The following is a 21759-nucleotide window of genomic DNA, read 5'->3' on the forward strand; positions in this document are numbered from 1 at the left end:
GGACTCCACTTACTGCTATCTCTGATACTGCCAAGTACAAGTATAGTTGTTCGTCTAGCTTTGGAAACTGAAGCAGCGGTGGGCTCGTTAGATATCGCTTGAGTTCCTCCAAGTCCCGTTGGCACTCCAGGGTCCATGAGAAGTCATTCTTATTCTTCAGTAGTGAGAAGTATCTGTGGCTCTTATCGGAGGACCATAAGATGAATCGCCCAGGGCAGCTATGCGTCCGATTAATCTTTGCACGGCCTTCACATTGTCTACAACCGTGATATGCTCGATGGCTTTAATTTTATCGGGGTTGATCTCAATTACCCGATTGGATAAAATGAATCCGAGGAATTTACCTGATCCGACCCTAAACCCATATTTGTCCGGGTTCAGCTTCATATTGTACTTCTTCAATATGCTAAAAGTTTCCTGCAAATGTTTTAAATGGTCCTCTGCTCGCAGGAACTTAACCATCATATCGTCAATGTACACCTCCATTGATTTTCCTATTTATTCCTTGAACATCAAGTTTACTAGGCGTTGATAAGTGGCACCGGTATTTTTTAATCTGAATGGCATCACGTTATAGCAGTATGTATCATACTAAGTGATGAAGGAGGTTTATTCCTGATCACCTGGGTTCATCCGTATTTGGTTGTACCCGGAGTAGGCATCGAGAAAATTGAGGATCTTGTGGCCGGTCGTGGCATCGATCATGCGATCAATGTTGGGAAAACGGAAGAAGTCCTTGGGGCATGCCTTATTCAAATCCTTATAGTCTACACACATTCTTAATTTATTCCCTTTTTTAGGGACTAACACTACGATTGCTGACCAATCCAGGTATTTAACCTCCTGAATGGACCCCATTTTAAGGAGTTTACATACCTCGTCCTTGATGAAAGTATGTTTGACCTCGGACTAGGGTCTCCTCTTCTGCTTGACCGGGTGGAATTTCGGGTCCAGGCTTAACTTCTGAGTGGTTATTTCCGATGGGATCCCTGTCATATCAAGGTGGGACCAAGCAAAGCAATCTTCCTTAGCTATAAGAAATTGAATGAGTTTTTTCCTGAGCTTGGGGTTGAACCCCGCGCCCAGGTTTATCTTTCAATCGAGTAAGTGTTCGGTTAGTACGACTTGTTCTAGTTCCTCGACTATTGATTTTGTAGCATCGGAATTACTGAGGGCTATGAAATATCTGGGGACTCTGTAGTCGTTGTCCTCATCTACCCCTTGTTCCCCAGACTTTGTCGAGGCTGGTATCGATGATTTCTATTTGGCACCGTCTTTGACCATCCGATTCGGATCCTCCGATGTTGTGAGTGCAGATATCGGGATCACTTCATTGACCCCAAACATTTCCTTGGCGGTCGGTTGTTCCCCATAAACTATTTTGACTCCTCCGGGTGTTGGGAATTTCAGCACCTGGTGCAACATCGCGGGTATTGCTCTCATGATGTGAATCCATGTCCTCCCGAACAGGTTTTATCTCATATCCCATTTGGTTACATAGAACTTGACTTCTTTTACGGTTCCCACGATGTTCACTAGTAATATTATCTCCCCTTTAGTGGTCTCGCATGCCATGTTGAACGCTCTTAGGACCCGGACCGTAGGTACGATTTGATCTTGTAGGCCGAGTTGTTCCACGACCCTTGATCTGATGATGTTAGCTGAGCCACCTGGATCAATTAGCACACGCTTAATTAGAGATTTATTTACGAGTACCGATATTACCAGTGCATCGTTGTATGGTTGCACGATCCCCTCAACGTCTTCATCATTGAAAGACAAGGTTCCTTCCGATACGTAATTTCGAGTCCATTTTTGCCTTGTGATGGATACTTTGGTGCATTTTAGCATCGGACCCTAGGGAATATCGATTCCATCGATGATTATGTTGATGACGTGCTAAGGCTCTTCCTGCTCGGTCTGCTTATTAGAGTCATTGTTCCTGAAGTGGTTCTTGGCCTGATCACGCAGGAATTCTCGGGGATGCCTGTTATTGAACAGCCGAGCCACCTCCTTTCTTAATTGTCAGCAGTCTTCTGTTTTGTGGCCATGAGTGCCATGATATTTTCACATTAGGTTGGGATCTTTTGGGCTGGATCAGACTGTAAAGGTCTAGGCCATTTTGTATCTTTGATGTGTCCGATGGCAGATACGATAGGGACGGCATCAACGTTGAAGTTGTACTCCGATAATCTTAGAGCTTCTTTAGGACCAACGGGCCTGTCAAAGTTGTTTTTGCTCATGAGTCCCCAGTTGTTGTGACCTCGATCCCTTCTCTTTTCATTTCGCATAGAGTTCCACCCGGACCCACTACTTCTTCAGTCTCCATTGTACGACTGATACCGATCCTTGTTTGATCTCGGTTCGCGGTCGATGTCTCTCTTGACTTTGTCGATGGTTCTGACATGGTACACGGACCTGGAAGGGGCCCCAAGCTGATCATCTTTGACCCTAATTTTTGATTGATATCGGTTATAGACATCAACCCAAGTAATAGTCGGATATTCTTTCAGGTTTTGTTTCAACTATTGTGAAGCCAACGAGCTCCGAATGTTGAGTCCTTGGGTGAAAGCCTGAACAACCCAATCATCAGCGACCGGTGGCAGCTCCATCCGTTTCATTTGAAACCGGGACATGAACTCTCTGAGCATCTCATTATCCTTCTATTTTACTTTGAAAATGTCAGATTCCTGGTCTCGACCTTGATAACCCTGACGTGTGCTTTCATGAAAGAATCTGCAAGCATAGCAAATGAGTCAATAGAATTAGGAGGTAAGTTGTGATACCTTATCATAGCTCTTTTTGACATATCTAACGAGCAACTAAGAAATAAACTAATAAATCTTTTGTGTTTACTCACATACAAAATAATGGATCCTTTCATTATATGTTCAAGGGATCCATTTGACCTAACTAAATAATTTTAGCCACCAAACTCTTTGGACCAAAGCTTCAGCAATATTAAAAGCTTGCCTTAAGCAATATTATGCCAATTCGGTTTACCTTCATTGAATTTATGAAAACAAAGGTTAAAACCCCTCTTGAGAATTGTGATGTACAGTAATAGTTAGGTTTTGACTCAAACTATTTTTCGTTATAAGTCGTAACCTTCGTTAAGTAAACTCTGATCATTAGCGCAAACTCTGATCGTCATAACGTACACCCCCCTCCACACCCCCCACACCCCACCCAGTTTGTCCATCTCATTTATCGTTTAACTCCCTGAAACTTTGCCAATGAATGTCAAGTGTATCTCAAATTTTGACATTTATAGCAAAATGGAAAAAATATTAATTTTGCCCCTGAATTGAGGTAAAATGAACAAAATGATCCCATTTCGAATAAATCAAGAGAAAAATATATCATTTTTGTCATACGAGCTGAAGCAACGATAGTCGGAAGGAAAGTTTTTAACTTCTTTCCTATCAACGAGAGCAGTCTTGGGCAAGAAACGGAACAAAAAACATAGTTTAGTGAAAAAGTTGGTCATTTTCCTTTGAAACTAATAAAATATATTATTGTACTCAAGAAGTATCCAAGAACCTTCTTCCACAATTACAAAATCTTATATTCTGGTCCTACTCATAACACTTTTCCAACTCTCTCAATGTAAATATATGTCACAAACCTCTGGGGTTGGTCAATTTCAAGACCAAGAATAACATAACTATGGTAAACCATGTCAAATGATAGTTCTCTTATTCCCACTTTACTACAGATTTTCGCCCTACAAACATTTAATTAATAAGTCTAAATAATGTGTACACGATGATAGCTTGATTAAGTGAAGCGCGAGCACCACCGAACTATCATAACAACCAAAAATGCATGACCATTACGTACAGAGTTTAATTATATATACTGTGACAACATTATAAGTTTTTGCTTACCATTTTAGCATAATTTAATCAGTTATATCATGCTACATATCTTATTTTTTACATAATCAACATACGTTTACTACTACAGACTGATAACAACCTGAAATTAATTGTAAATATAATAACGTGATAGTGCAGATTGCAGAAAAGTTGGGCCGTCATTTGTCAATATTATATAACTTAAACCAGCATGTTCACTAGTTTGTACGCAAAAATGGTTTCTTCCTGGAAAAAAGCATGATCATTAGTTTAATATCTTGGTCAATCTAAAATCAAGAAGAAGGAAAATCTCGTTAGGATCGACTGCTGCTGTCATTTTCTTTTTAATTACAGAACTGTTTGACGTTCCTAATGTAATTAATTAATTTCCTTAAAATATCACGAAGAAAATCAAGTTGGTTCTTTGTGCACAGATTTTAGTCGACCATTGGTTTTGGTATTCGTTAATATTATTTATATCACCAATACCTTTTTTCTAGGTTAAGTTCAGGTTATAGTGTGCGTTCACAACGTCGGCCCAGTCTTGTATATTGTATTACATGATGGCATAAAAAATATCTTCTCACAAGTAAAAGATGTTATAGGGATGGAAAGCAAAGTACGATAAAAATGATATATGTTTACCCAAAAATCGGATAATAATTAAATTTATACGCGGTTTAAGGACACGTGATATAACTTGATACAAATTAAGAAAAATAAATTAGTATTGAAATTGACGATAAAAGAGTAAATGCAAACCACACAAATTGACTAGCCCTCGCCCTCGAGTTCAGTCACCCTTGAACCAAAAGATGTTCTAACTGGCTTATGAACAGAAAACCAAGATAATGAAAACTAGAAAATGACAGTATATTGCTTTGTATTGCGTGATAATGATGTCTTTTACAAATGATCAGACCCCCTTTATATAGTAGGAGAGTCCTACTCTTGATACAATTCTATATGAGGTAAGAAATCTCAAGATTAGCAAGTTAATCGGCCTCTTCTTGATATGTGCCGTGATCCTCGCTCGATTGGGGATATTTTGGCTCTCCGTTATTTGGTTTGGTAAGCTTCCCTCGATCTCGCTTGATCTCTATCTTGCTCGGTCTCTATCTTGATCGGTCTCTGGGTCACGAGCTCGACAATCTAACCTTGTACCATGGTTCGATATAACACGAGGTTGAACTTTGGTCTATCATGTTCTAGTCTCGATTAGTCATACAAAAGGGCAAGTTTCGGTTTTGACCGTATACAAATAGTCCCCTGGTTTCTCGGAGAGAAGATGACAAGAAACGATATGTATTTTCGAGCTCCGTCACGATGGGCCATGATGTAAGCAACGATCGTCACTGATACACCCGATGATGACGTAAGCAACAACTCGAAACGTCCCGTCGGTACAGTTACCAAAGTATTAAATGCCTGTCAGTTGCTAGTAGGCCATCATGAGTTCCGAACCATCACCGGCAAGCTATAAGTACTATAACCTTCCTCTATTCAGAATTTACGTTCAAAGCTTCTCCCATTCTTGCTTCTCTTCAAAAATCTCTTTACTTTACAATTCTTGTACCCAATTTTCTTGAACTTTTAGATAACCGCATACCATCCTAATTCCCTTTTTTTTTGCTCTATAATGGCAAAAACTTCTAAAATTATACCTCAAAGGGGGCCGCCTCTTCATCACGTCCTGCCGGCAACGGAGCTACAGCAAAATATCCCTTGAGGATTTCATTTTGGGAGGATGCCCTACTTTCACCGATTTTAATATTGAAACAACCTCCTTAGTACTGGGTCGATGTGAACCGGTCTCGAGGTACATATACACGATAACTGATGATATCCTTCCCAATGTTAAAGAGGATTGCCACTAGGTCTATAAACATGTTGTGGTACCTTCGCTCGAGGAGTCGATCATTACCTACGTGGAGGGTTTTCTAAGTATTTACACCTACCCCTTAACGTTGGATCCCTTAGACCCTATTATTGTCGCCTTCTTCAAGAGTACGACGTGACCCTTGGCCAAATCCATCATTCCTTTTGGAGAATAGTGATCTCATCCGATTTTTTGTAAGCGAAATCGAGGGATGTCCCTTCACCCTCGATCACCTTATGCGCCTTTACAGTCCTTGCTCGTTGGGCCAGCAAGGCCCTGTTCTCAAGCATAGAAGAGGCTTGGGACCGAGGTTGGATGGGCCCATTTGGTCGAATAAAGACTTCAGACTTGATCCCCGCCGAAGACATACCATTTCCTGAGAAATGGAACATAAATCGTAAGTAGTACTTTGCCTTGAATGTTTAATCTTGTTGTTCCTCCTCTTATCTTCTTCCTTATCGGTGTCCTTGGTGTTGCAGCTATGGTCCAGGTGCCCGACATAGTTTCAAATCTCACGCAATGGGTCAAGGGCCTGGTATCAGAGAGACCATACTCTCAGCGTGCTTGGATGGAGTTATTAAAGGGCCGATGGGAGGCTCGCAATCATGGTAAGTTTCTTTCTTAGAACGGTTATCGTTCGGGCTTCTTCTAGAGATTACTCATATTTTTTCCTTTATAGGCCTCGGAATTGATGTTGAAATGAAGCCCCCATCTCGTGGCGAAGAAGTCCTTTCCCAATCACCTGCTCCGAAGCAGGCCAAAGAGAAGAAACGAAAAGGGGCTCTGAGTTCCGCTAGCTCGAAAAAGAAGAAACCGAAGAAGAAGTCGTGCAAACCTAGGGGAAGTTTCGGTGCTCTACCTTCGAACTCAGTCCATCGACTAAGGGATGAGTTCGAGGCAGAAGAAGAAGAAGAAGACAAATCCAAAATGGTGTCGCGTATGCGGGCTAGTGTCACGGTACAAGAAGTCCTTGAACCGACGAGCGTTGAAGTTGAAACATCCTAAAATGAGGAGGCCGGTGAGGAAACTCTGCTTGAAGCTTTCGATCCAGAAAGGGTTGAGCCCATTCTGCCCTAAGCTAGGGGGTTGAGAGAGAGACCGGGGCGTTGGTTCTCGAGCTACAGGAAGTGCCCCGAGAGACAAACTTGGAGCGATCGACATCAGTGGGTCTCCTCAGATTTCGGATGCCATGATTTATGAGGCCAGTATGTTCGAAAGTCATTCTTACGAGGAGCCTCAGGAGGCGATTGATATCCATGGCTTCTTGGATGGAATTGAGTTTGCTGCTTCAAAAGACATCATCGGGCTCGGTGACCTTCTGGCCGTGGAATGAGCAATCATCGGGTGCCACCGGGTCTTCATTGAGCCCAAAATTGGTGGATCAATTCCCAGCCCCAAGTGTTAATCCTGACCGAAGACGGTCAATAGCTTTTTCTATCCCGGAGGATGCCCGGGTTTTCTCTGCCCTATGGGGGTCGCTAGTTACGTTTGGTGCTTGGTGAACAAAGAAGATCAGGGAGTGATGGACGAGGTTGAACCCCCTACCTTTTCAATGAAGCTCAACAAGCATTAAATCAGGTAAGTTTGCGGGTCTTTTTCTTTTAGTATATTCTAACTATTAAAGTAGTAAATAACCATAACGTCTTCCCTTATGTTCGTAGGCTTCGATGCTGCATCATGAGGCTTTCCTCCGATACCGGGAGGAATTAACTCACCACAAGGACGAGGTCCAGGACCTCACTGAGAAAAGTGACACATATAAGCTGAGAAGCGTCAGGACGATTTAGTAACTACTTGGGATGAGCATGCCGAGATGGCCGAGAAGGTATTCCGAGTGCTTCATGATAGTGAAGATGAATTGGAGATAATAATTAACGATCCAATAACAGATCGGGGAGCTTCAGAAACAAGTAGATACAATTTGAGCTGAGGTTTAGGGGTTTAAGAAAAATATGGACATCTTAGCCTCGAAAAGGGAAGCTGCCCAAGCATAACTGGAGTCGATCGAGATCCAACTTTGCTGCAAGAGAGAAGGCCTCAGTGTAGGTCAAGAAAATGAAAGAGCTTCAGTCCCAATTGGACTTGGCTAATTCTGATAAGGTGAACTTGGCCAATGAGCTAGATACGGTCAAATCTGAGTTGGCCGTGGCCAACACCAAAGCTGATGCTAAAGTGGCCTAATATAAGATCGACGTCGAGGCCATCCAGGCGCAGGACAAAATCATGGTGGATCATGCAAAGTGCAAGATCTAAGGTAAGCCCTCGAAGGAGTCCATGCTCAAGGCTTCGATATGCAGGCTTAACTCGAGAACGTCAAAGTAGAAGAAGCCAGGGCTCGAAACTGGCCTTTCCCGAGGAAGACTCGGAGAGTTTAAGCGAGTCTGAAGGCGGGAAAGATCCTGACGGCGGAGATGTCGCCTCCGATGAAGATCAGGCTACTTAGACCTTTATACTTTTTGCCTTTCTTTTTCATCTTTTTAGGCCGTTTCGGCCATTGTAATTGTTTTTTGGAATTAAGACATTTTGGCCTCTGTAAAAGACTATTGTGTAAATATATACAAGGCTTTCTTTTTCCTTTGCTTGATTAATTGTATTCACAAAGGTCGGAATGCCTTAGCATAAAATAGCTTAGGCTATGTAAGCTCGAACAACCCTGCCTTTACATTATTTTTATTTTTGGGTCATCTTGGAGGTTTGGGGTTACGGGGAACCTTCTCCTAAAGTAAGTAACTCAAACCCTAGTTTGCCGAGGGTAGCCTTTAAAACCGGTTATGAAAATTTTGAAGGCCTATTTTTATTACTGTTCTCAGACGTCTCTAAATCATGTTAATGAGGCTGTAGCCTTTAATTCGAGTGTATCCCAGTGAGCTTGCTTTCCCGAGTTATCTAGGCTTGCCTAAGATAACAGTCCTCGTGTGGGTATGATTGTGGCCTTTCAAATTCGGGGTTGCCTAAGAGGTCTTATGCCCCGATGATTAATAGTTCAATCTGTTCGAGTTTGTTTTTCGGACGGTAGTCCCCGAGTGTGGGAGTGATCATCCGAACTCTGGTTATAACCGGCCCCTGAACTCGTTTCCTTAAGAGGTCGAAAGTACGAAATTGTAAAGTGGAAATTTTTCTAAGTCATAAGATAATTGCAAGGAAAGTACTTCTCTTTATTCTTGTGAAGAAATAGTTACACATGCGTACATGTTTTATGCCAAGGCTCCAACAACCTATGTGGGCATGGTTCGTTTGACCGTTTGGCCCTTACAGTAAATCTTACCTATTGAGACCCTTCTATTATAAAGTAATTTCCTTGCAAAAGGTTGATATCCAAGGGTAATGTCCTCCAATATTCGAGGTTGATTGTAGAGGAACCTCAAATAATGTTAGTGCTGTCTTCGACACCGATACGTGATCGGACTCTGATTTTAAGTTAGCACGATCCACTGTTGCCTCGTTAAAAACCTTGTCGAAAAACCCAATTGGGACAAAAATGGTTCAAGGTAAAAAGAGTGCAACTCGTGCTTTCAGACCTAAAAATTTTGTGCCGCTCCTCGTCGACCACCTGCACGTGTTATCCCAAAAATAGAAAGAAATGAAATGGGGTCGTACCTTAGCAGTAATCTCGTTTAAGATGAGTTACATTCCAATTGTTCGGCAGTTGTTCTCCGTTTATCATTCCGAGCTTATAGGACCCTTTCCCTGTGATTTCGAGTAGGGCTGTGCACGGATCGGATCGGATTGGACTTAGTACATTTCGGATTTCAGATTCTAGAAAATGCAATCCGAATCCGATCCGAATTATATCAGATCTGATCGGATCAGATTTTAAAGTTTGGATCGGATCGGATTTCGGATCGTATTATTATGCCTCAAAGTTGCAAACTAATATATATATATTTTCTTTGTAAAAGAGGCAATACATTAAAAAAATCTTGTTTATGCAATTATGAGAGTACTATGGTGCCAATATAGCTATATCTAGCAATTGTAAAGGTAATAACTTGGAGGAAGATGTAAAGGAAGAACTGACTATCCAAAATTAAAGTGTAATATTTATATAATGCCTAATAATTTCGGATTTTGGATCGGATCAGATTAAAATATACCAATCCGAATCCGATCCGAAATCCAAAATTTTAATAAACACAATTCGAAATCCGATCCAATCCAAAATCCGAAATTGAATGGATTGGTTCGGATTTCGAATATTCGATCCAAATGAACAGCCCTAATCTCGAGAATCTGGTATGGCCCTTCCCAGTTCGGACCCATATTCCCTTCGTTTGGATTCTGGGTATTTAATGTGACCTTCCTTAGTACTAAGTCTTCGACATTAAAGTATTGAAGGTTGGCCCTTCGATTGTAACTTTTTTTGATCTGTTGCTTTTGGGCGGCCAATCGAACAAGGGCAGCTTAACGCCCTTCATCCAATGGCACCAGACTTGTATTCATGGCCTCGTCATTCGATTCCTTTGTTGCATATCGAAATATGATACTCGGCTCCCCGACTTCGACTGGTATTAGAGCTTCGACGCCATAAGCCAATGAGAACGGGGTAGCCATAGTACCGGACTTCGAAGTTATGCAATATGCCCAAAGAACTTTGGGCAGGATCTCTTTCCATTTTACCTTGGCGTCAGTCAACCTTTTCTTAAGGTTTTGGATTATTGTTTTGTTGGTCGATTCGGCTTGTCCGTTCCTACTAGGGTGATAAGGTGTTGACAAGATCCTTTTGATCTTATGGTCTTCGAGAAATTTGGTCACTTTACTATCGATAAACTATTTTCCATTGTCACATGCAATTTCGGATGGTATCCCAGACCGACATATGATGTGGTCCCAAATGAAGTTGATGACTTCCTTCTCCCTGACCTTCTCGTATGCCTGTGTTTCAACCCACTTAGAGAAATAGCCAATCATAAATAAGACAAATTGATCTTTACCTGGTGCCGATGGAAGAGGGCCGATGATGATGTCGGGTCTAGAATAGATTCCCTAACAGGTCCTGACTTTTGAATAACAGAGGGGAAAACTTAATCTTTCAAGTCAAAGTCAAAGTCGGGTAGACTAAGATGGAGTTTATTTTTACAGTTGTTCCAGGGATATGGGTATAGAGTGAATTCTATTCACTCTTTATGAAGTTCCGTGCACTCTTTATATCATAAAGAAAAAAGTAAGTATGGTGCCCCAATAGACGCGCAGACCGAGTGAGTTTCTGCCAATCCCGATCCAGATGTGCCAAAGATTGAGGACTTTGAGGGTACAGTGCTATCCTTGTACTTTGTTTGTTGCACATGGCCTAATGTACATTGACCGCTTAGGCCTGGTTTATTTTGTCAGAAAAGAAAGTTGGTTTCGTGGGTTCATTGATTAGTACACCTCTAGTGCTAGTAAGGCCGGGACCAGGTCGTCCGTCTCCGGTTTGCCGGCCGATAAGATCTCTAAGATTGACCAGCCAACGCCCTTCTTCATGAACGGCCACGACAATAAAACCGAATGAAGCAGCTCCTCGGGTTGATGAATCATTGGAGCATGGCTTTGGCACTTATCACATTTTTGCTCGAACTCCTTCACATATTTTTCCATCTCGATCCAGTAATAGACAGCTTTGATTACCTTTCAAACCAATGATTTAGCGCCTGAGTGATTCCCGTAGGTGCCTTCGTGGACTTCCCTCAAAACGTACTCGGTATCTCCCGATCCCAGACATATTACTAGCAAGCCATCGAACATTCTCCTAAGCAAGGTTCCATCCTCAGACAAGCTAAATTGGGCTGCCTTTGTACGCAGGGCCCTCGATTCCTTTGGATTTGAGGGAAGTTTCCCAGTCTTCAAATACTCTATGTATTTATTTCTCCAATCCCAAGTTAATCTTGTGGAGTTTATTTCGGCGTAAACTTCCTGTACTACCAATATCATGAGTCGTACAACCGCCCTCGAGTTGAGCTCGTCGTCTTCGACCAATGATCCTAAGTTCGCAAGGGCATCGGTCTTACTATTTTGATCTCGAGGCACGTGCTGTAAAGTCCACTCTTGGAACCGATGTAATGCTACCTATAACTTGTCTAGATATCTTTGCATTCATTCTTCTCTGACTTCGAATGTTCTGTTAACTTGGTTTACTACAAGGAGAGGGTCACACTTAGCTTCGATCACCTCTGTCCCTAAGCCTTTGGCCAGTTCGAGACCTGCAATCATGGCCTCATAATCTGCCTCGTTGTTAGTCAATTTTATAGTTATAATATATTGTCTAACTATATTTCCTGTGGATGGCTTCAGAACGATGCAAAGTTCGGACCCCTTTACGTTTGAGGCACCGTCTGTAAAGAGGGTCTAGATTCCTGAAGATGTTCCCCAGTTTACCAACAACTCTCTTTCGACTTCGGGTATTAGGGCCGCATAAAGTCGGCTACGAAATCGGCCAAAATTTGGGATTTAATGGTTGTTCGGGGTTGATATTTGATATCGTACCCACTGATTTCCACGGCCCATTTGGCCAATCACCCCGAGAATTCAGTTTTATGCATTATATTTCGTAAATGGTAGGTTGTCACACCACATAGAGGATGGCACTGAAAATATGGTTCAAGTTTTCTAGAGGCACTTAGCAAGGCGAGTGCCAATTTTCTAGGTGAGATATCTAGTTTCGACCTCACCTAAGGTCCTACTAGCATAATAAATCGGAAATTGCGTATCTTGTTCTTTCCAGACTAGGACTCCACTTATCTCTATTTCAGATACTACTAAATACAAGTATAGTCGTGCGTCTGCCCTAGGCATGTGAAATAATGGTGGGCTCGATAAGTATCACTTAAGGTCTTCTAAGGCCCGTTGGCATTCTGGGGTCCATGTGAAGTTGTTTTTCTTTTTCAGCAACGAGAAAAATCGATAGCTTTTATCAAACGACCTCTAGATGAATCGCCCAAGGGCTACAATCCACCCCGTTAGCCTTTGTACAACCTTCACATTATCCACTACCGTGATATCCTCAATAGCTTTGATCTTATCGGGGTTGATCTCGATCCCTCAGTTAGATACCATGAATCCGAGAAATTTACCGGACCCGACCCCGAACGCACATTTTTTTGGATTCAGCTTCATGTTGTATTTCTTTAATGTACTGAAGATTTCCTGCAAATGTTTTAAATGGTCCTCTACTCGCAGAGACTTAACTAACATATCGTCAATATAAACTTCCATGGTTTTTCCTATTTGTTCTTCGATTATTCGGTTTACTAGTCATTGGTAAATGGCACTGATATTTTTTAATCCAAGTGGCATTAAATTATAGCAGTATATGCCATACTTAGTGATGAAAGAGGTTTTTTCTTGGTCACCTGGGTTCATCCCTATTTGGTTGTACCCGGAATAGGCATCGAGAAAACTGAGAATCTTATGGACAGTCGTGGCATCGATCATGCAATCGATATTAGGCAAAGGGAAATAATCTTTGGGGCATGCCTTATTTAAATTTTTATAATCCATACACATTCTCAGTTTGTTCCCCTTTCTAGGAACTACTACTACGTTTGCTAACCATTCCAGGTATTTGACCTCCCAGATGGACCCTATTTTAAGGAGTTTAGTTACCTCGTCCTTGATAAAGGCATGCTTGATCTCGGACTGGGGTCTCCTTTTTTTCTTTACCGGATGAAATTTCGGGTCCAAGCTTAGCTTGTGAGCAGTGATCTCCAGTGGGATCCCTCTCATATCGAGATGGGATAAGCAAAATAATCATATTAGCTTTAAGAAATTGAATGAGTCTTTTCCTGAGCTCGGGATTTAACCCCGTGCCCAGATATATCTTTCGATCGAGTAGATGTTCAATCAAAACGATCTGCTTCATCTCTTCGACCATTGATTTGGTAGCATCGGAATCATCGGGAGCTATAAATGATCGAGGAACCCCGTAATCTTCGTCTTAGTTAATCCCTTGGTTGTCTGATCGGGTCGAGGCTAGCATCGATGATTGCTATTTGGTTTCCTATTTCGCTTTCGAACCTGAGTCCTTTGTTGATGAGAGTTTTGATATTGGAATTACTTCATCGACGCCAAACATCTCCTTTGCGGCTGGTTGTTCCCTGTAAACCATCTTTATCCCCTCTGGTGTTGGAAATTTTAGTTCCTGGTAAAGGGTCGAAGGTATGGCCCTCATGTTGTGGATCCATGGTCTTCCGAACAAGGCATTGTATCTCATGTCCACCTCGATTACATAAAACTTGGTCTTCTGGGTGGTACCAACTATATTTACCGACGATGTTATTTCTCCCTTAGTAGTTTTGCAAGCCATGTTGAATTCGTTTAGCACTCGGGTCGAGGTGCGATCTGGTCCTATAGGCCGAGTTATTCTATAACCCTTGATCAAATAATGTTGACCGAGCTACTGGATCAATTAGCACACATTTAACTCGAGTTTTAATCATAAGCATAAATTACATAAAACTTGGTCTTCTGGGTGGTACCAACTATATTTACCGACGATGTTATTTCTCCCTTAGTAGTTTTGCAAGCCATGTTGAATTCGTTTAGCACTCAGGTCGAGGTGCGATCTGGTCCTATAGGCCGAGTTATTCTATGACCCTTGATCAAATAATGTTGGCCGAGCTACTGGATCAATTAGCACACATTTAACTCGAGTTTTAATCATAAGCATAAATTGCTAGTGCATCATTATTGGGCTGCATGATTCCTTATGCATCCTCGTTGTTGGAGTCCCTTCTAGTAGGTAACAAGTCCGTTTTGCCTTTGTGATTGACACTTTGGTGCGTTTTATTATCGGACCTTGAGGAACATCGACCGCTTCGATGATCATATGGATGACGTGTTGGGGTTCTTCTTGTTCATTTTGTTTGTTGGAGTCCCTGTTTCTGAAGTAATTCTTAGCTCGGTGACTCATAAATTCTTGAAGGTGGTCGTTGTTGAACAACCAGACAACTTTTTCCCTCAATTGTCGACAATCCTCCGTCCTGTGGCCATGTGTGCCATGATATTTGCATATTTGGTTGGGATCTCTTTGTGTTGGATTAGTTGCAAAGGTCAAGTCCACTTGGTTTCTTTGATGCGCCCGATAGCCGATACGATGGCAGCCGCATCAATATTAAAGTTATACTCTGACAATCGTGGTGCCTCTTTGGGTCCAATAGCTCTTTCTCCTCGAGAGCTCTGACCTCGATCATTTCTCCTTTCATTTTGTGGAGAATTTTGCATAGATCCGCTGCTTCTACGATCTCCATTATACAGCTGATATAGATCTCTATTAGATCTTGATTCTCGGTCAATATCCCTCTTGATTCTATCTACGGGTTTGATGGGATAAACAGACTTTGAAGGAGCCCCAAGTTGATCGTCCTCAACCCTGATCTTTGATTGATACCGATTATATACATCGTCCCAAGTAACAGCCGGGTATTCTATCAAATTCTACTTCAATTATTGTGAAGCCATTGAGCTTCGAACGTTGAGCCCTTGAGTGAAAGCTTGAACAGCCCAATCATCAGCGACTGATGGCAAGTCCATCTGTTCCATTTGGAATCGAGATACATATTCCCTAAGCATTTCGTTGTCCTTCTGCCATACCTTGAAAAGGTCCGACTTTCTAGTTTCGACCTTGATGGCCCCGGCATGTGCCTTTATGAAAGAATCTGCAAGCATAGCAAACGAGTCAATAGAATTAGGTGATAAATTATGGTACCATATCATAGCTCCCTTTGATAGGGTTTTTTATAGCACACGTGTAACAGGTGATGTGCTCATTTGGATCGGTAATTTCATTATATTTAGAAATCTCGGGCATGCAGAACTTCTTGGGGATTGGCTTTAGAGTCGTGCTCGGGGGAAAAGGTTTCTGTACGGATTTTTTGGAATTCAGTCCTTTCAATATTGATGGTGCCCCCGGATTCGATTGACCCTGGAGTTATAAGTTTTCACCTTTTGGTCATTTTCCTCGATCTTCTTTTTCCACGACTCAATTCGCTTTGTTATTTTTTCGAGCATCTTCATGATCGGCGGGATCCGACTCTTTCTCTCTCGATTTTATTGAAACCGATTCGGCCCTATTATAACTTCCTGGGATGACTCATGCTCGATCCTACTCGGCGTGTGATTCTTGTTTTGGAGCTAGGCTATTGCTGCCTGCTGAGCTTGCAAAATTTTGAAGATCACCCGTAGGCTAATCCCGCCATCTTCACCGCCACGTGTTCTTTGAACGGCTAATCGAGCATCCCCACTGATGTTGCTTTCGGGATCGACGACCAAATTTTTGTTGATGGCTATATGTGAACTAACGTCGATTGGATCTACAGTCGGGACTCCATCAAGGCCAACCGGGGGTACATCGTTCCCTAGTGCTATGTTATCATTTCCGCCGTGGTGGCCAAAATCATTGTAAATGTGTTGGGGTGCTGACTGAGAGTTCGACACTTTTTAGTCGTGTAATCAAAGATACTTCAAAGAACAAGTGTAAAATAGTGTTTGTCACGAAAGTTTGTACGAGGTAATCACTATTATTCTTAGCCCCACGGTGGGCGCCAAACTGTTTACCCTAAAATCGGATAATAATTAAATTTATACATGCTTTTAAGGACACGTGATATAATTTGGTACAAATTAAGAAGAATAAATTAGTATTGAAATTGACAATAAAAGAGTAAATGCAAACCACACAAATTGAATAACCTTGGCCCTCGAGTTCAGTCACCCTTGAACCAAAAGATGTTTCAACTGGCTTATAAACAGAATAACAAGATAATGAAAGCTAGAAAATGATAGTATATTGCTTTGTATTGCGTGAATATGATGTCTTTTACAAATGATCAGACCCCTTTATATAGTATAGGAGTCCTACTCTTGATGCAATTCTATATGAGGTAAGAAATCTCATGATTAGCTACTTAATCGGCCTCTTCTTGATACGTGTCGGAATTTTCGCCGTGATCCTCTCCCGATTGCGGATATTTCGGCTCTCCGTTATTTGGCTTGGTAAGCTTCCCTCGATATCGCTTGATATCTATCTTGCTCGGTCTCGATCTTGGTCGATCTCGATCTTGATCAGTCTCTGGGTCACGAGCTCGACAATCTAACCTTGCACCATGGTTCGATATAACCCGAGGTTGAACCTTGGCCTATCATGTTCCGGTCTCGATTATTCATACAAAAAGGTAAGCCCGGTTTTGACAGTATACAATATATAAATATGTGAATCTAAATTATGTGAATTGAAATTGCATGTAAAAAGATGTTGGCATTTGAATACTGAAGGAGAAATAAGAAGAAAATGTTATAGGGGGAGCAAAGCAAAGTACGAGTAACCGAATTTGTAATAGGAAAAAAGGAAGAAAAAAATATATATCCCTCAATAATTTGTGGATTCTACTTTAATCCTTTTGATATATGAGTAGATAACTATGTGCCGCGGTTGCTCCACTCTGCCGCACCGCACTCATGAATAAAACTTTGTTGTTTCACACGAATGGAAGTTGGGCACAAATGGCGATAGGACGAAACATGGTCATAGCTTATAATACCAAATTTAATTGAACTCATAACTTTCGATACATAACATAAATTTATGTGTTAAAATTATAGCAAAGTAATAGATATTAACACAAATTTTAGAAAGACAATAGTTTGTATAGTAAGAACCTTAAAATTGAACCTAAAAAATTATATCATGGATCCGGTTCTACTTGTGCCTTATTGTCGTGAGTGGATATGTCGTTTCCTAATTAGTTTTCCTAGAAACCAGAGCATTTGAAGCACATTTAATTTTTAAATAGTTAAATGCTAATTCTGCTTAGCCATTTTCATAAAGATCAAAATTAAATTGTGTCAATATTTTAAGTAAAAGGTGCAAATCTCCGGACGAAGAATGTTAATGTCCTCTTCTTGTGTGTCAAAACCTAAACCTAAATGTTTCTATTAAAATAGGTAGTTTAATTTTTATATCTAAATAATATGTATATTTATATTTTTGTATTTAATAAAAATATGTGTAATTTGTGATCGCTACTGTGTTAAAACACAAAATTAGAAAGACTGTTAGGAAAAAAAACTGTAAAAACAGTAAACTATAAAAAAATATTTCGAGTCCACAATTTGCTTGTGCGTCCTTAAGGAATTTTAACCCTCTCACACGTTGCCAAGGTAATGGATTAAATCCTCCCAGGATGAAACGAAATAAACCTTCCTGCAACAGTGGCAATACAAACTGCAGGATACCAACGAACTCAAAGAAAGGAGCAAAATCACAATTACGAATTTAGAAGAGATTCTGCGGAAAAAAATGCAGGATTTTCAGAAGGAAGGAAGTTTTATATATTTTTCAGTGTATGGAAAAAGAAGCCATGCCTCAAAATTTATAGGCAATTATCGGAAAAGGTGTGATGTCTGTTCAGGAAAATGTGTCTGTTCAGGAGGAAAATCAACGTTCAGCAAAGGCAGCTTAATTCCGTTAATGAACTGTGACATTTAATTAATTACTAAATAATTAATTAAGTAAATTTTGTCCAAAAATAATCTTATCGATCGATCATTTGACAAATCCAAATCCAAAGCCGAAGTAGAGCCGAGCTAGCGACGACGACGGCGCGAGGGTTCATTCTCTTCAACTCCTTTTAAGAGCTCTAAGAAGTGATCCTATATTTATATACACAAGTGTAGTTGTCTTTCACCAATGTGGTACAAAGTTCATGGCAAAAGCTCACTTGATTCAAATTTTCATTTCCCTCCATTTTATTTTCCACCATTTCCCAATTCACACTCTTAGACTTTAAAGCCCAATACGTAAAGTCTTTGAATCCCAATGCTTAAAGTCCAACAATCCCCCACATGAATGGGAATGGTTGTAACAAGAATGATCATAGATGAAAGCTGTGATTTTCAAGTAAGGATTAATTGCATCTGGATAAGTAGGTTTCCCTTTGAACTTTCCATAGTGAACATATGTCGGATATACTCAGTCAATCGGTAGATTTGATATCTTTGAACCGTCGAACTTTAGTGTATACCTAGACAACCATATGTCACACAATCAACCCTTAACCATCTTTTGGTTCTCATTGTTGTGTTCGTTTCAGCCATGAACACCGCCTGGTTTCGTAAGTGCGTAGAGAATTAGCCTTACAAAATTCTCATTGAAGCGGCTTCCACTTCACACTTGCATAGGTGATTCCTAAACGTGTAATCCTTTAGATTGACACTATTTTATAAATACCACATCAAACTTAGGTAATCATTAAAGAACGTGTAAAGTTCTATCCTTGTTACTGAACATTGTCTTCATCACGAGAAGGGACCAAAGATTTTACTTTGACAATGTTGAACCACGGTCTTGTATACTGTCAAAGTTGTAATTGACCGGTTCAACATTGTCAAAGTAAAATCTTTGGTCCCTTCTCGTGATGAAGACAATGTTCAGTAACAAGGATAGAACTTTACACGTTCTTTAATGATTACCTAAGTTTGATGTGGTATTTATAAAATAGTGTCAATCTAAAGGATTACACGTTTAGGAATCACCTATGCAAGTGTGAAGTGGAAGCCGCTTCAATGAGAATTTTGTAAGGCTAATTCTCTACGCACTTACGAAACCAGGCGGTGTTCATGGCTGAAACGAACACAACAATGAGAACCAAAAGATGGTTAAGGGTTGATTGTGTGACATATGGTTGTCTAGGTATACACTAAAGTTCGACGGTTCAAAGATATCAAATCTACCGATTGACTGAGTATATCCGACATAAGTTCACTACGGAAAGTTCAAAGGGAAACCTACTTATCCAGATGCAATTAATCCTTACTTGTAAATCACACAAGTTTTTCATGCATACTTCCGTGATATAGCCATTCCCCATTCATGTGGGGGATTGTTGAAGAATTTAAGATGGAAAAGTCTTAAAAAGAGGGTGAATGGGAAATGGAGGGAAAATGAAATTTTTGAGTAAATTTTAAGTTTTCCTCTCTTGAAACATTATCCCATATTGGAAGAGGAAAATGATTTTGGTGGGTATATATACAATTGCTCTTCTTGTAGCTCTTAAAGAGTTAAGAAGAAGGCAAGCCTCACACCGTCATCGTTGTCGCCCGCTCGGCTACGGCTACGGCTACGGTTTCGGCTTCGGCTATGGCTACGGCTTCGGCTTCGGCTTCGGATTCGGATTTGGTCAAATGATCGATTGATTGATTAATTTTTTGGACCAAATTTATTTGTTAATAGTAAATATTAACATAATATTATCTGTGTTTGTAACGGATATGTTCCAATTCGTGGATTTGTTCCAGCAAGCTAATACGTCTCCCTCCATTTCCAAATGCTTGCTCCATAATAGCAAGTGATTGCTCCATTAGTTAGTAGCCTGGTGCTCCGTCCACCATGGCCAAGTGCTCCACTAAATGAATGGCAGCGGGTCCGTGTTTAGCAGCTAACTGCACTATAAATAGATGGTGCATGCAGCTTGTTGAAGACACAGAAAGAAATCGTTCCTCTTCAGTTTACACAGTTGTTGATATCCTCTTCAGAAAGAACTCAACGTTGGCTATACATTGCATTCCTTCCTCTCAGAAATTCCATTCGACTTCTGAATTCTCCTCCTTCGTTGTGCATTGTTTTAAACTATAAACAAAGCAACCGTAAGTGTGATTTGCTGTCAAACTTTGTGTTCGCTGAAACAATGGGGTTTGAAGTACCGCTACACCAGTGTGTAATTCGTTCTATCCTGAGAGGAAATAATCCATAACCTTGGGTACTAGGAGGGGATTAAATTCCTCAAGGAACCACTGTGAATTCAGTGGGCTCGAATAATTTACTGTTTCGATTATATTTACGTTTATATGCTAACTTTCTTTTCTCCAAAATTATAATTTACAAATACAACAAGTAAGAAGATACCAGAAACCAACAACGATGTATGAGCTTAGTGGAAAGATACCCATAAACTTCATACTTTTGCCCCACATTTATTGAAACTCTTACGTTTGATACACAAATCTGTGAGCTCACCTTAATAGTTTCGTTATAGCTGTTCGATGGAGTTCATCATTTAAATATTTAGTTTTTAAAGCATCTTAATTTAGAGCAAACATTGAGCACATAATGCAACAAGGTTTATAGTATCAATTACTTGTAATGATTTATTTAAATTTTGCAAGATTGTCTTTGCAGAGACAATCCACTGGTCAAAATCAAAAGTTTACAATTTGAATGGTAACTTTCAAGTACTCAGAATTGCCTGTCTTAAAAGTAGAGTTCAATTATTGTCTTGACTCTTGAGAATCGTTCTCTCATCATTAACTATTTTTCCTTTAAGTTTTATTTTTACCTAGTTTCATTTCTTTCAAATTACTCATTAATCTATCCAAGACTTTTTCACCATGGGTGTTTGACCTATATATTATAAACTTTCGGTTAAACTATTATATTTTATGTAATGAAGAGCTAACCTTAGTTAATGATAATATCTCTAGATATAGGTCTTAAAAGCCCGGATGATGTAAGAAAGAGTCAGTGGGAGATTGAAAATAACACGCATTTAATGCTCCAAATTAAAATGTATGAACAATAATGGAGGAGTAACTAGCAACAAATAACAATAAATGGCATTTAACTAAATTGAGGGAATGATTCACCCAATAATGAATGAGATGGATGATTGTTCCTCCTGACAATGATGAATGACAGACAAATCCTAAAATGTTCGAACTATTCTCGGATCTGATGGAAAAGTATGGAATAATATAAGTAAGAATATTGATCTAAATGTAAAGTTTGTATCTTTGCTAGAGAGAAAATCTTGTTCTGAAAAGTATTTTTATCAAGTGAATATTACATCCCCCATCCCCTTATCTCTTTTTCTATTTTATGCAAGACATATCCCTACCAAACCCTAATAGTGCAAGTGCGGTAATATCCTATTTCAAACACTAGCCGTTATTGTTCTTTACATAACGCTCCACCTCAATCATGGTTGACATCTCGGCCATGAGTAATTCTGCTTCCTGGTCGACATCGATCAGACTCTTCCCTTAATGTTGTATAAC

The sequence above is a fragment of the Nicotiana sylvestris genome, chromosome 3 (assembly GCF_000393655.2).
Source record: "Nicotiana sylvestris chromosome 3, ASM39365v2, whole genome shotgun sequence".
NCBI lineage: Eukaryota > Viridiplantae > Streptophyta > Magnoliopsida > Solanales > Solanaceae > Nicotiana > Nicotiana sylvestris.